The sequence below is a fragment of the Taudactylus pleione genome, unplaced genomic scaffold, assembly GCF_031769625.1.
Source record: "Taudactylus pleione unplaced genomic scaffold, aTauple2 ptg000065l, whole genome shotgun sequence".
NCBI classification, from domain to species: Eukaryota; Metazoa; Chordata; class Amphibia; order Anura; family Myobatrachidae; genus Taudactylus; species Taudactylus pleione.
In genome coordinates this window covers 290,884-303,820 of record NW_028284467.1, presented here as the reverse complement: position 1 = coordinate 303,820, position 12,937 = coordinate 290,884, and the positions used below count along the sequence as shown (strand labels likewise).

Below are 12,937 nucleotides of genomic sequence, written 5' to 3'. Positions count from 1 at the left end.
CTATGAGCCTGGTCTTGTAGAAGAAAATCTGGGGAAAAACTGATGTGGGGCTCCCCCTATTTTCTTTTAACAAGCACCGGGCTGAGCCAGGGGGCTTACACTATAGCAGGGAGACACACAGCGTGGGTTCTTGAGACCTCATTTCCTCCTAGTACGGGCTCCAGCCCCTTGCTTTTGTGAGCCTTGGCCCATGTCTCTCCCATGCTTTTTCTCTAGCCATCTGCACATGCGTCCAGACCCTTCACTACTCCAATGTATGGGGTCTGTAGTTCCCATTCTTATTAAACAGCTACTGTCATGTCATAGCAGTTGTGTTATACACATCCTGGTGTGCCCATGCTATTATTTTTTATATATGGACAAAACTAAAAGAACCTTTAGAGAATGGATGGCCCTGCATAGGTCAGTTCGTAAGAAGGCCCTCAAAGTGGGCATTAGTGAACATCTGCTTGCAGATCAGTGTATAAGTCTCACAGGTATGCAGTAATTATATCAACATTCAGAATGCCGACATGGCCTGACAGAATGTCAACATGTTGACATTGCCATAATGCCAACATTGTGAATGTCAACAGGCAGAATGTCGACAGTCCCTTTTAGTGTAAGGGATAGGACTAGGCTGAAGTTATTGTTAGGGTTAGGCTATGGTTAGAATCAGGACTAAAATCTGCTGAAAACACTATGCTGATATGCCAACTGTCTACAATCACAATGTTGACATTGTGAATGAGGATATTTTATATGTCAGTATAATGTCCATGTCAACATTCTGATTGTTGACATTAAGACCATGTTGACATTACAGTGTCAACAATTTTGTACCACTGGTATCGAACACACACATCATTTCCATTAAGTGGTCAATGCCCAAGTTCCTATTCAAGAGGTTGGGACAGATCAAATATGTCACCTCATCTGGAAGCTTGATGGAGTCACAAATTGAACTGCGGACAGTTAAACCACATGGAGCTGATTCTGTCACATGGAAAGAGGCTGTAGTTGTGGGCAGCCACGGAAGTCAGATTCCCATATCGTTAGAGAATGGGAGACTATGGGGGGGTTATGAACCTTTTTCAGTCATTGAGCCCATGGGAGACAGAGGAGAGAGCAGCTCCAGATCTTCAGCTGCCAGATGAACCCATACTCTAGAGGAACCCAGGCAATTCCATAGAATGCATTGCGCAAGCTGCACAGAGAGACAATAGTGTTTAAAATTAGGGATGTCCAGACCACCTGCCTGAGTGGATCTCTGTAGGACTCAGAGATGCACCTTCCTGCCCAAATAAAATGAAGGAATTTGAAAACATATGTTGGGACATGGATAGGAATGGTCTGGAAGAGGTATGAAAGTCAAGGTAATATTCAACCTATTCAGGATATAGTAGTATATATATAAGTAGTGGGACCATGAAGCAAGGTCTGACTTTTGGGAAAGAACATAAGGGAGATTAGCTTGGAAGAGCTGATGATTACGTTTAGCTATAAATATTCCCAAATATTTGATCTTCTGGAGTCGCCAGTTGACTGGGAAAAGACGTTTTAAAGAGTTCCTATCTACCTGTGAAATTAAAAATGTAGAACTTCAGTTTTATCTAGATTAATTTCATATCCTGAGAAATGACCATACAAATCAAGCTCATGCTACTGTACTGTATGCAGGTATGTTCCTTTCTCTTTTTGTAAGTATGTCTATGCATTTTCCTACATGCCAATTGTCCAGTGCTAGCTGTCCCTATAATTACATTATTATGTGCTTCTTAGCATTATATTTCTATGTGCTTATGCCTGTGATATTTATATTTTTTTAATACATGATATCCTGATGTGCACAACAATTTCCTCTATATACTTTAGTTGCCATAATACCTTAGAATCTGTTATTGGGACTTAAGCCATTCACCATCCATTATATTATTTTTATTAGACTTTCTATATAATTTATATCCTTAAAGTGATCATTTTATGAGAACAGAGTGTTGATTATATTATTGTGTTGATGCATTTAATTTAACCGAGCATGTTAAGTTACTCTGTGACCTTCAGATATAATAATTGGGACTCTTGTTTCCCCTCATTACTATTCAGTACTGATACTGTCCTGAATCCTTTGTAGGTGATCAATACATAAAGTAGCAGGTTTTTTCCTTGGGGCTGCGGGGCTGCAGCTCCCCCAGTAAAATCTGCTACTTCAGTGAGCCAGTTGCAGTCCGTGCGGGGGCGTATTAAGAGAGGAGGGGCCCGTGTTTAGTCCCCGTCTGGGGCCCCCTCCTCTCTCCCCGGCTGCCGTCAGTGAACTGACAGAAGCAGTAGACTCCGGGCACAAGAGTGAGCCCAGAATCTACTGCGCATGTGAAGGTCATGGGGCAAATGGTGCGGCAGCCATTTTCCCAGTGATTTTCTACTGCACATGCGCAAAATGCTGGAAAAATGTCTGCGGCTGCCATTTTCTAGGCGTTTTGTGTAGCACTACTCCATGGGACTTTGGAGAGGTAAGTAGCAGCCAATCAGCTTCTAACTGTCATTTTACAGGGTGTGCTAGAAAAATGACATTTGGGGCCATATTCAATTAGAAGCGAAAAGTCAGATGACTTAATTTTCGCCATTTTCACCTGTCCCCATATTCAGTTTCAAAGAAAAATCAGGGATAAGTTTTCACCACTGAATAGGTGGCGAAAAAAAGTGCAGAATTGGGGTTTTGGGGTACAGACTTTAAAAAAGTACCTTGCACCCCTTGGAATGTCCCCTAAAATGTATCTGTCAAAAATGTAAAAAAAAAAAATAGTATAGGGATCTGTCAATCATTTATGTACTTTTGGTAAAGTGTAAATCACTGGAAAAATAGGGTACTCAACAGTCAAAAAATCACTTAGTGTCTCATCAATCCAATTGTTAGCAACTGCATGTGTAATCAACTGATCCACCGCTAATTTAATCCTTGGCATAGGGTTAGAGGGATTTTTTCATATGTGGTGGTATCTGCCAACTGTTTCCGGATCTCCGGATCATATCTAACAGCATCCTGTAAAACAATGGCTCCCCCCTTATCAGCCATCCATGTGACAATTGAATCATCATCTAGTAAGGTTCTAAGGGCCCTCCTTTCATCTTTGGAAAGGTTGTTATAATGTTATTTGTTATCCTGAACCCCAACCTTGACTTCAGAGTCAACCATCCTCAGGAGGTTTTTATGGTGGCATTGGTTTACGGGGGTCAAATCTACTCAGTTTCTTAAAATTTGATTTTGGTATATTAGGGCGGTCAGCCTGTTTTAAAAAAATTTACATAAGCAGAGTTTTCTCCCTATTTTGTAGTGGTCAATAGACCAATCAAAATTGTCAAAGTGACACATAGGTACAAAACTCAACTCCTTCGAAAGGGGTTCGCTTCAGTCAAAGTGTGGCTTGATAAATTGAAAATAAGGTTCTTTGGGCCCCTCTTTTCCCTCTTGGGCACCCTCTTACTCCTGCCCCACCTCGGGTACAGCCTCCTGTGCCTCTGGTGGTATCCCCTCGAGGGGGTTCTATGTCTGATCCTAAAACAGACTCTGTTGGAGGTAAACTCTCTGTACTCTCTGCTTCAGAGGAAGATTGGGTAGAAAATAAATCTAACTGACCCATTCTGGGTAGATCATCTGAAACAAGTAATTCTACCTGTTCTACTGTCACCTACTAGCCTAGACTAGACTATTCTTATAATCCTGTTTAACAGTATCCAATTTCTTCTTTTTAAATTAAATAAGGTAGGATCTATATTTCTGGACCTGGACTTAAAGTTTGCCAATCAAGGCCTCAGATTTTTCTGCCCGCAGGGTGGCTAAATGTACTTTCTCAAAAGAAGTTAAGTCTGATTTTGTCTTTTTTAGGTCAGCTCATACCTCATCGATGACTAAGAGGAGAAGGTCATGTGAACATTTATTGAGCACACCACTTACTGCAGAAGCTGAGAATCCTTCTCCCAATGGTCGGAATATTGTTTATTGTAAACCCCCTAGGAATAGGTTTAGATTGATAGTATTCGGAGTGATATTGACCGTGTAGGGTTAGGTCAATTTTTCTCCTCCTTAGCTTCTGCAGTTTATGGTATAATTCCAAAGGAGTCTCTGCTGGCATAGAGCTAAAATAAGAGTCAGGGTAGACTTACCTTTGATAACTCTTTCTTCGAGGTCCATAGGGTCTGCAGGAACTACCTTGAGGAATATGTGGTTTGGAGGAAACCTGGCACCATTCAACTCTTTCCAGTGCCAGGATGCACTGGGTTCTCCCCAAAATAAACCCCGCCTCTGGCCTCAGGTACTCAGTTTGTAAACAAGTCTATTGGCAGGAGAATGAAAGTGGAGAAGGAAGTACACTAGGAACACTCATACAATAAAGAGGGAATCAGTGACAAGAAGGAACAAATCCCACTGAAGCCAAGTGCATCAGGGAGGCTCCAGTGTGGACCCTATGGACCTCGAAGAAAGAGTTACAAAAGGTAATTCTACCATAACTTAATTTTCTTCTTCAGGGTCCATAGGAACTACCTTTGGGATGTCCTAAAGCAGTTCCCTTAAGAGTGGGGACGCTCCTCCCCAAAATAAGGATCCTGGGAGGGAAAAGTTTCAAATGCACAGAATAAAAGGTATGGATGGAAAACCAAGTGTCTGTCTTGCACAACTGTTCAGCTGAGGCGCCATGCCTAAATACCCACGAAGGTCCTACAGACTAAGCTGAATGTGCTGTCACCCTGCTGGGAACAGGGAGATCAGCTTGTATATAATCTTGAGAAATAGTCAAATGCAGCCAGCAAGTCAGAGTCTGCTTGTTAACTGGCCAACCACATTTGTCAAAACCATATAAAATAAAAAGTGCATCTGATTTCCTGATGGAGTTGGTATGATCCACAAAGATCCAGAGGGCTCGAACCACATCCAATGAAGCTTCACCAGCAGAAAGGCCTGAAGACTTGAACACTGGTAAAACAATTAATTTACATGAAAACAGGATACCACTTTCAGAAGGTAACCTGCCCGTGTACACAGAACTGCTCTATCCTGGTGGAAGATCAAATATGGGGGCAATATGACAGTTCTGCCAAATCAGAGACTCTGTGAGCTGAGGAGATAGCGAGGAGAAAAGTGTCTTTGCTGTCAACCACTTGAAGTCCACTGTATTCAAAGGTTCAAAGGGTGGAGCCTGTAGCACCCTGAGAACCAAAGACAAATCCCACGGTGCCACTGGAGGAACAAAAGCTGCAGATGGAGAACACCCTGCAAAAACATTCTAACATCTGGCAAGGGAGCAATTATTTTCTGAAACCAAACAGAGCACAGAAACCTGTACCCTCATTGTGGCCAGGTGGAGACCAAGGTCTAATGTCGGAGATCAAGGTCTAAGCCAGCCTGGAGAAAAGCGAGAACTAAAGAGACCCTAAAAATGTTAGGATTAACTTTTCTATGGAGCACCACAGAAAAAAGGAATGCCAAATTCTGTAATAGAGGCGGGCAGAGGAAGGCTTTCCTGCCACAAGCATCATATTAATTACAGAATTATAAACCCTTTGGCTCTTAAAATGGAAGTCTCAAGAGCCAAGCCATCAAAGACAGATGAGGGAGGTCTGGAGGTAGGCAGGGACCCTGCACTAGCATATCCGGCCGAAGAGGAAGTGTGAGCGGAATATCTATGGAGAGACACATCAGGTCGGTGAACCAATGGTGCCTGGGCCAAGGCGAAGCTATTAAAAGCAACCTGCCACCCTTTTCCATTAATTTTCTGAGAATTCTTAGTAGAAGAGAGAATGGAGAAAACAGGTAAACCAACCTGAAATTCCACCGCACTACCAGTGCGTCCATGAAGGTGGCTGAGGGGTCTCTTGTCCTGGACCCGTACCTGGGGACCTTGTAATTGTGCCATGAGGCCATGAGATCCACCTCTGGTAGTCCCCATTTGTCCACCAGAAGCTGAGGAAGTCTGCTTCACAGTTGTGGACTGCTTGGATGAAAATTGCCGAGATTGCCGGAAGATGACATCCTGCCCAAATCAGAATTTTTCCACTTCCTGCATGGCTGCCCAACTTTGCGTGCCTCCCTAATGGTTTAGGTAGGCTACCGCGGTCACATTGTTGGACTGGATTTTGACAGGCCTGCCTTGAAGGAGGCTTCGGGCTAAAACTAACACCCTGTATACTGGCCGGAGTTCCAAGGCATTTACGGGCAACTTTCCTGAGATGTCCACCGTCCCTGGAAAGTTCGATAACTTGTCACCGCAACCCATCCTCAAAGACTGGCATCCGTGGTGAGGAGTACCTACCTTTGGATCCACAGGGGGCGACCTTTGTTTAGATAACCCATCTGATGCCACCAGGCCAAGGAGAGCAAACCTCTGTGGAGAGAAGGATCATCTGAGACTTTATCCACTGATACTGACCGCTCCAGCAAGACAATCAATAGCTGCAAGGGTCTGGAGTGGAATTGCCTTCCCTGGACCCCAGGACCTGCATTGCTGAATAGACCGATACTCTTCGATTATGGAGCAATTTGCGCACCCACAAATGTAGAGCTGAAATATTTTCTGCTGGAAAAAAGATCCTCTGCACCTGAGAATCCAGAAGCACTCCCAGATGTATCATCCGCTGAGTTGGAAAAAGTGACAACTTTTTCCAATTGACAATCCAGCCATGCTCTTCTAGGCAGGCCACTGTCAGCTGGAGATAATGAAGGAAACATCCTGAGAATGTGCCAATATCAGGAGGTCATCCAAGTATGGCAGTATCCTGACTCCTTGTTTGAGATAAGCAGTCATGACACCAGAGGGCTGTGGACAGACCAAAAGGCAATTGGTAATGTTGCTGATGAACAGCAAAACTCAGAAACCCTTGGACAATAGGTACATGCAGATATGCATCCTGTATGTCCAGGGAACCATGAAATCCCCAGGTTCTATTGCCAGCATAATTGACTGTAGGCTCTCCATGCGGAACTTGGGCCCATTGATGAATCTGTTGAGAGATTTCTGATTCAGAATAGAGCGATGAGACCCATTTAGCATCTGAATCAAAGAACAAATCTGAGTAATAACTCATTCTTTGTTAGCCAAAAGAACCAGGATTATTACCCCTGAAGTTAGTAGAGCATGAATGGAAAATAACCTACAGCACCTGGTATTACCAAGCGGTCTCCCATCCAAGTACTAACCAAGCCTAACACTGCATAGCTTCCAAGATCAGATGAGATTGGGCATGTCCAGTGTGATGTGAATGTAGGTTCTACTATAGGGCAAGGGCCTAGATAGAATCTGATGGGGGTGTTTGTGCATATAACCTTCTGGGGAGTAACCCCTTAGGAAGGTGTCATGTAAAAAATTCCAGTAGGGAGGGGGATTTCCCACCTAATGCACTCTCCCTTTGGGAGAGGGTAAAAAGACACTAGTCTATTTGGAATCTGGAACAGTTTATCTAGAGTGTTCCATTCTTCCCCATAAACTCAGTGAGCTGTTCAGATTGAGGTATTCCAACCTAAACCACCTTCTGGTGTCTGAACACCAGGTTTATTAGGCTTTAGGAGCCAGTACTTTATCTACTATAATGAGGATTGAATTAACCGCCCCTGCTAGAGAGGAACATCCACTGATGCCTCTTCCTCTCTGAGAGGAGAGGAGGATACATTAATGTATCCACTGCCCCCTCAGATGATATATCAGAACCTGAAAGCAGGGTGGATGGAGAGGATGGTCCAGGCCATTTATATGCTTAGACAGCTGATGCCTTATTCGCCTGTAACATCTGCAACTAGTTAGATATTAAACAAGCCAGATTCTGAACTGAGTGGACATAACCCTCCATCCAGGAGGGATGTATGAAGAGGAAACATAGCAAGCTGTAATCACCTGTGGGAAATCTAAAGTAGGAGTCAAATGTGGGGGCTGTCCACTACCTTTTTCATAACCTGAGACCAGGCGGACATTCAAGGTGACCCCTGAATTGGTGCTGGCAAGGTGGACTGTTGTGGTGTACTGCAATCAACACACAGTCCATCCTGTATGAAATCCTTAGAGGCCTACAGCACAGGCCTTACATGAAACCAGCACAGGGACAACAGTTTCCTGTTTACATTTGTCCTGAGACATGAGAAATATATGCAAGTAACCTACCACAAGTGTAGGGATAACAATGCAATGAGACCCCCTTCACAGAAAATGCCACCATTAAAACCTTGTGAGTCAAGACTGGGGTTCAAGATAATAAAAAACATTACAACAACCTTTCCAAAGATGAAAGGAGGGCCCTTAGAACCTGTCATGATGATGATTCAATTGTCATATGGATAGCTGATAAGGGGGGAGCCATTGTTTTACAGGATGCTGCTAGATATGATCCGGACATCCGTAAACAGTTGGCAGATACCACCACATATGAAAAAATCCCTCTAACCCTATGCCAGGGATTAAATGTGCTGTAGATCAGCTGATACTCATGTATTTGCTAACAATTGGATTGATGAGACACTAAGTGATTTTTTGACTGTTGAGGACCCTATTTGTCCAGTTATTTACACTTTACCAAAAGTACATAAATCATTGACAGATCCCCTGGGGTGTCCCATTATCTTGGCCCGGGAGTCTATCTTACAACCATTAGCACAGGTTGTTGACTTCCATTTTCAACCCTATGTACAGATGATTGGCAGTTTTCTTAAGGACACCGAGGATTTTCTCAATGGTATTTGTAGTTTGACTGATCTTCCTGAGAGCTGTTTATTGGCTAGTATGGATGTCTTGTCTCTACACACCATTATACCTCATGATGAAGGCATTGAGGTGGTATGTGAGGCTTTAGTCAAAGGCCTGTACTCTAGCCCTACAATTGAATTTACCTTTGCGAAGCTTCACAAGGTTCTTGAATTGAATCACTTTTTGTACGAGGATGATTATTTTAATCCAACTCTCAGGGACAACCATGGGCTCCGACCTGGCACCAGCGTATGCCAACATTTATATGGACAAATACGAATCCATCCACATTTTTCCATGGTTTGCTTCTGCTGCTTTGAGTCCGTCCTCTTTTCACCATGAACACATTATCACACACAGTAGTGGGCACTGGGATTCTGGCAGACAGTGGAAGGGAACAACTGCATATCATGGTGACACCGCAGTTTATTACGGTCTATAATGGTGGCATCTTGCAGGGAAGAATGGGTGGGCACCATCAGATCAGATGGCGCCGGTGGGGTGTTGGCCACATTGCCTTAGGCAATAACCCTGCTTGCTCACACCTAGAACTGCCACTGCACTGGAAGTAAATCAGAATATACTATAGTATCAGACAATCACACTCCATAGTGAGGAGCTTTGAGTATTCCGAATGAGACATTAAAGTCTCATCTTGCGAGATTGAGGCTTGCAGGAATTTGTAGCTCGACTCACTGCTAGCTGTTGATACTGTGACCTTAACTTCTGTTTGTGTCCAATGAGCAGCTAAAAGAGATTAGAGGGTTACTATAAGGCTAAAACTGAGAGACTAATCTGAATATTTGTTTTGGTTTTAGAGTATGATTCCTTAATTGGTGAAATTTGTTTACCATCCATGTGCCTGTAGGTGTTACGACCAGGGTTTCTCAGTATGGTGGTCGACGGGTATTACCTGTGAGGTCACTGTGGTGGGGGGCATCTGGTGGTTTTGCTGGTGTGTGGCGAGGGGCATTGGCTGTGCGTGGCTCTGCATGGGCATACTGTCATTTTGGGCTGGTGAGGCCTGGCAGTGCTTCCATTCCCTTTGGCATGGGTGCCGCCATCTTGCCTCCGGCCATGTGATTTTCTTGCCCAATCCTGGTTTGTCACATGCTCTCTCTGGCCAGTCACGGCACAGCACTTGGTATTTAGGGAGGTTCAGAGCCTCACTTCATTGCCAGTGCAACGTGTTTCTCAGCATAGCTTCATGGTGAACCTGTTTTCCTGTGATTCACTACGTGCCTGCCTGCTTGTCTGCTCCAACCCCACTGGACTACCCTGCATCCTCCATTACCTTCCCCTTGCCTGAGTACCTGAGTCCTGCTGTTCACCCTGCACCTTGCCTCCACTGACACTCTGCTGGATATTTCTTCCTCAGTCTGCAATCTTCATTAATCAGTCACCGCCTTTACAGTTCCCCTTGTCTGCCACTACCTGGACATTTTCTATTAACCAGTCACTACCTGGACATTTTCAATTGCCTGCCACTAACTGGACTTTTTCCCATTTGCCTCACTACAGCTCCCAAGTGCACTTTAGTGCTATACCCGGACTTTCCATTTTACCACATTCATGTCTGTTAAGCCACTCTTTTGAACCTGCTTCAGTATCCACTCCTATTATCACCCCGTGTCCACAACAAAACCAGAACCTCACAGTAGGTATACTTGCTATAGACAAGGGGAGTTGAAATAGTCCCTGATAGCTGTTCCCCTACACAGTATCAATCTCACCAGTTCTCCTTACACATGACAAATAAATCTATCTGACCTTGAAAATAACCTGCCATCCAGTTCTCATTCTGAAGCATACTTATTGGACATATATAAAGGGGACCACGAGCAAGGAATGGATTTTCTAAGATAAAAACTCTTGTCACTTCAGAGAGAGCTTACCTGTAACCAAGCCATGGAAGTAATGTATTGATTAAAAACTGATCTTTAGGACTTTACAGCAAGAGAGGCAATTTACACTTGCCAAGGGAGAAAATATATTTGTTTTATGCAAAGGGTAAATCTTCAGATCAGACACCTACAGACACGGCCATCTTCAGACCTCAGACTCATTTTCCATGAGCTTTGGTAGCAGTCACTAAATTACAGATCAGAACAGCAGCCTAATCCTCTCCCCCCACTCTGCGGTCTCCAGCTCAGGCTGCACCCATGCAGGGATTTGTTTTTCCTTTTAAACTAAGCAATTTCTCAGTCTTCTTGTTAATGAAAATCAATCATACTAATTAACCCATCTGACGTTTGCAACAATATAAGAAAATAGTGGAATGTATATGTTATTTTTTTCTACCAAAAACAGATGATGCACCCTCTCTGGGTTCCTCCTATCAATTGTAACCTGGGGTACACATTTGGATGTGTATGACACTGCTTCATCTAAAGATATAGAAAGAAAGACATAATATAAAAATCAAGCACAACATGCATGTTTTAAAACCCCCACGCAATATGTTTCAATGTTGTTTTGCAGATCTCGCAGCGAGAAACAATTCATGTGCATCTTCCTCCTTTATATAAGCTCCTTTCACAACAACCATTTAGAGACTGAATTAGGTTTCACTTTAGTTTTATAAATGCTCACTCTTTCTACAGAAGTGAACACAATGCTTCTGTGCAGATAAAACACTTGGGGATAACTAACGTTAGTGTTATGATGGACAAACACATTGAAGACTCAGGGAAGATGAGGAACACAAAGTATATTCACAGCAAAGCTTCCACAAAAAGATTATAGTCTAGAGCAGTGGTTCCCAAACTTTTTTGAATCATGGCACCCTAGAGTATTAGCATTGTTTCCATGGCACCCCTAAGCCAAACATTTGTTATTGATAAATACAGAAAAATATGTAGTAAAGTAGTAATGTGAAGTAAATTGTGCTTACCTGTCATTCAGTTCAGTTATGTAGTAGAGCACAGTTTTGTATTTCTGTTTGTCCACATATTTACATTACATTGACCATAAAGAATTTGATTTGGTGCTGGACCACCAACCTGAGGCACCCCTGCAAGTGTCCCGAGGCACCCCAGGGTGCTGCTGCACACAGTTTGGAAACCACTGGTCTAGAGGAAAATGGATCTCAGGGTTGAGTTTAGCTTACTCTGTAAATAAAAATGTGATACTCATACATATAATCATACTTTGCCTAATCATACTTGCCCTGAGAGGAGATTCAGCTGTCTACTTAGGGGTGTGTGTGTGTGTGGGGGGGTCTCATGTCATTAGGCCCTGATTCACATCATTTTAGACCCCGCCACCTCCATAGGGACTGTGATTCCTGGAATTATCCTAGGAAGTGAGTAGGATGCTGGAGATCCTCCAACTCTTCTGTAGGTGCGGCATACTACCCAAATAATCTGTAGTCTCCCTCAACTTCCAGGAGAGTAGGTAATTATGCATATAATACAAAAAACATAAAACGTGGTCCTCAAACATTTAGGCATCATGACAACCAGCTTTATTTATTATAATATGTAACACTGATATGTCACACATGAATCAGGTGAAATCTATGTCAGCAAGTGTGTTACATGTCCAAAAAGGTTGGGAACAACGGTCATCAACGGAATAAGGCTGATGCAAGGTAGTAAGTAAATGTGACGTACGTTACACAAAAGTATATATTTGCAGAACTATACATGTCTGTTTAGACAACATATGTCCCTGGTTTACTACGAGTTATCTTCAACTGTGTGCCCTGGCACCTGCCCTATATTAGATGCAAAAGATGTGTAACTGTGTATAAGCTGACGTGCTAAACTGGATAGGGTACGTGAACACACCCTCACTAGACTTCGCCTATGTGAGAATGCTCCTTCCCTCCCCTGTTCCACCTCTCCGGTCATAAATGTAGATACGCTCTGAACATTTCAATTCTGTATTCTTGCCTTTGCATGCACTCAGATTCTGAGAATGAGCAGCACTTGTTTATAAAGGATATGCTACGTAAACAGGGATGTGTTCGACTACGTAAACTATTACATTTTTACAACCCCTAACCTACACACCTTTCCCTGAGGAAGTCACAAAATGCATTGGTGAACATGCTCCCTAACTACCAACAGGAAATGCTTGTGTTCCATGCAGGAACATATACAATCCACACGAGTGGACACTGCACGTTCAGAATAAAGCCACAATTTGTTTTTCAACTACCCCTTGTTAATTCTACACCCTGTACATGCAAGCTGGCACAACAATGAACATTTGTTTTTTAGTAAAACACA

The 12,937-nt window shown here is 43.2% G+C and overlaps 1 pseudogene; it reads right to left on the bottom strand.

The window, feature by feature from the left end:
- Positions 1-7,119: 7,119 nt before the first annotated feature.
- Positions 7,120-7,238, bottom strand: LOC148534599 (5S ribosomal RNA; annotated as a pseudogene).
- Positions 7,239-12,937: the final 5,699 nt, after the last annotated feature.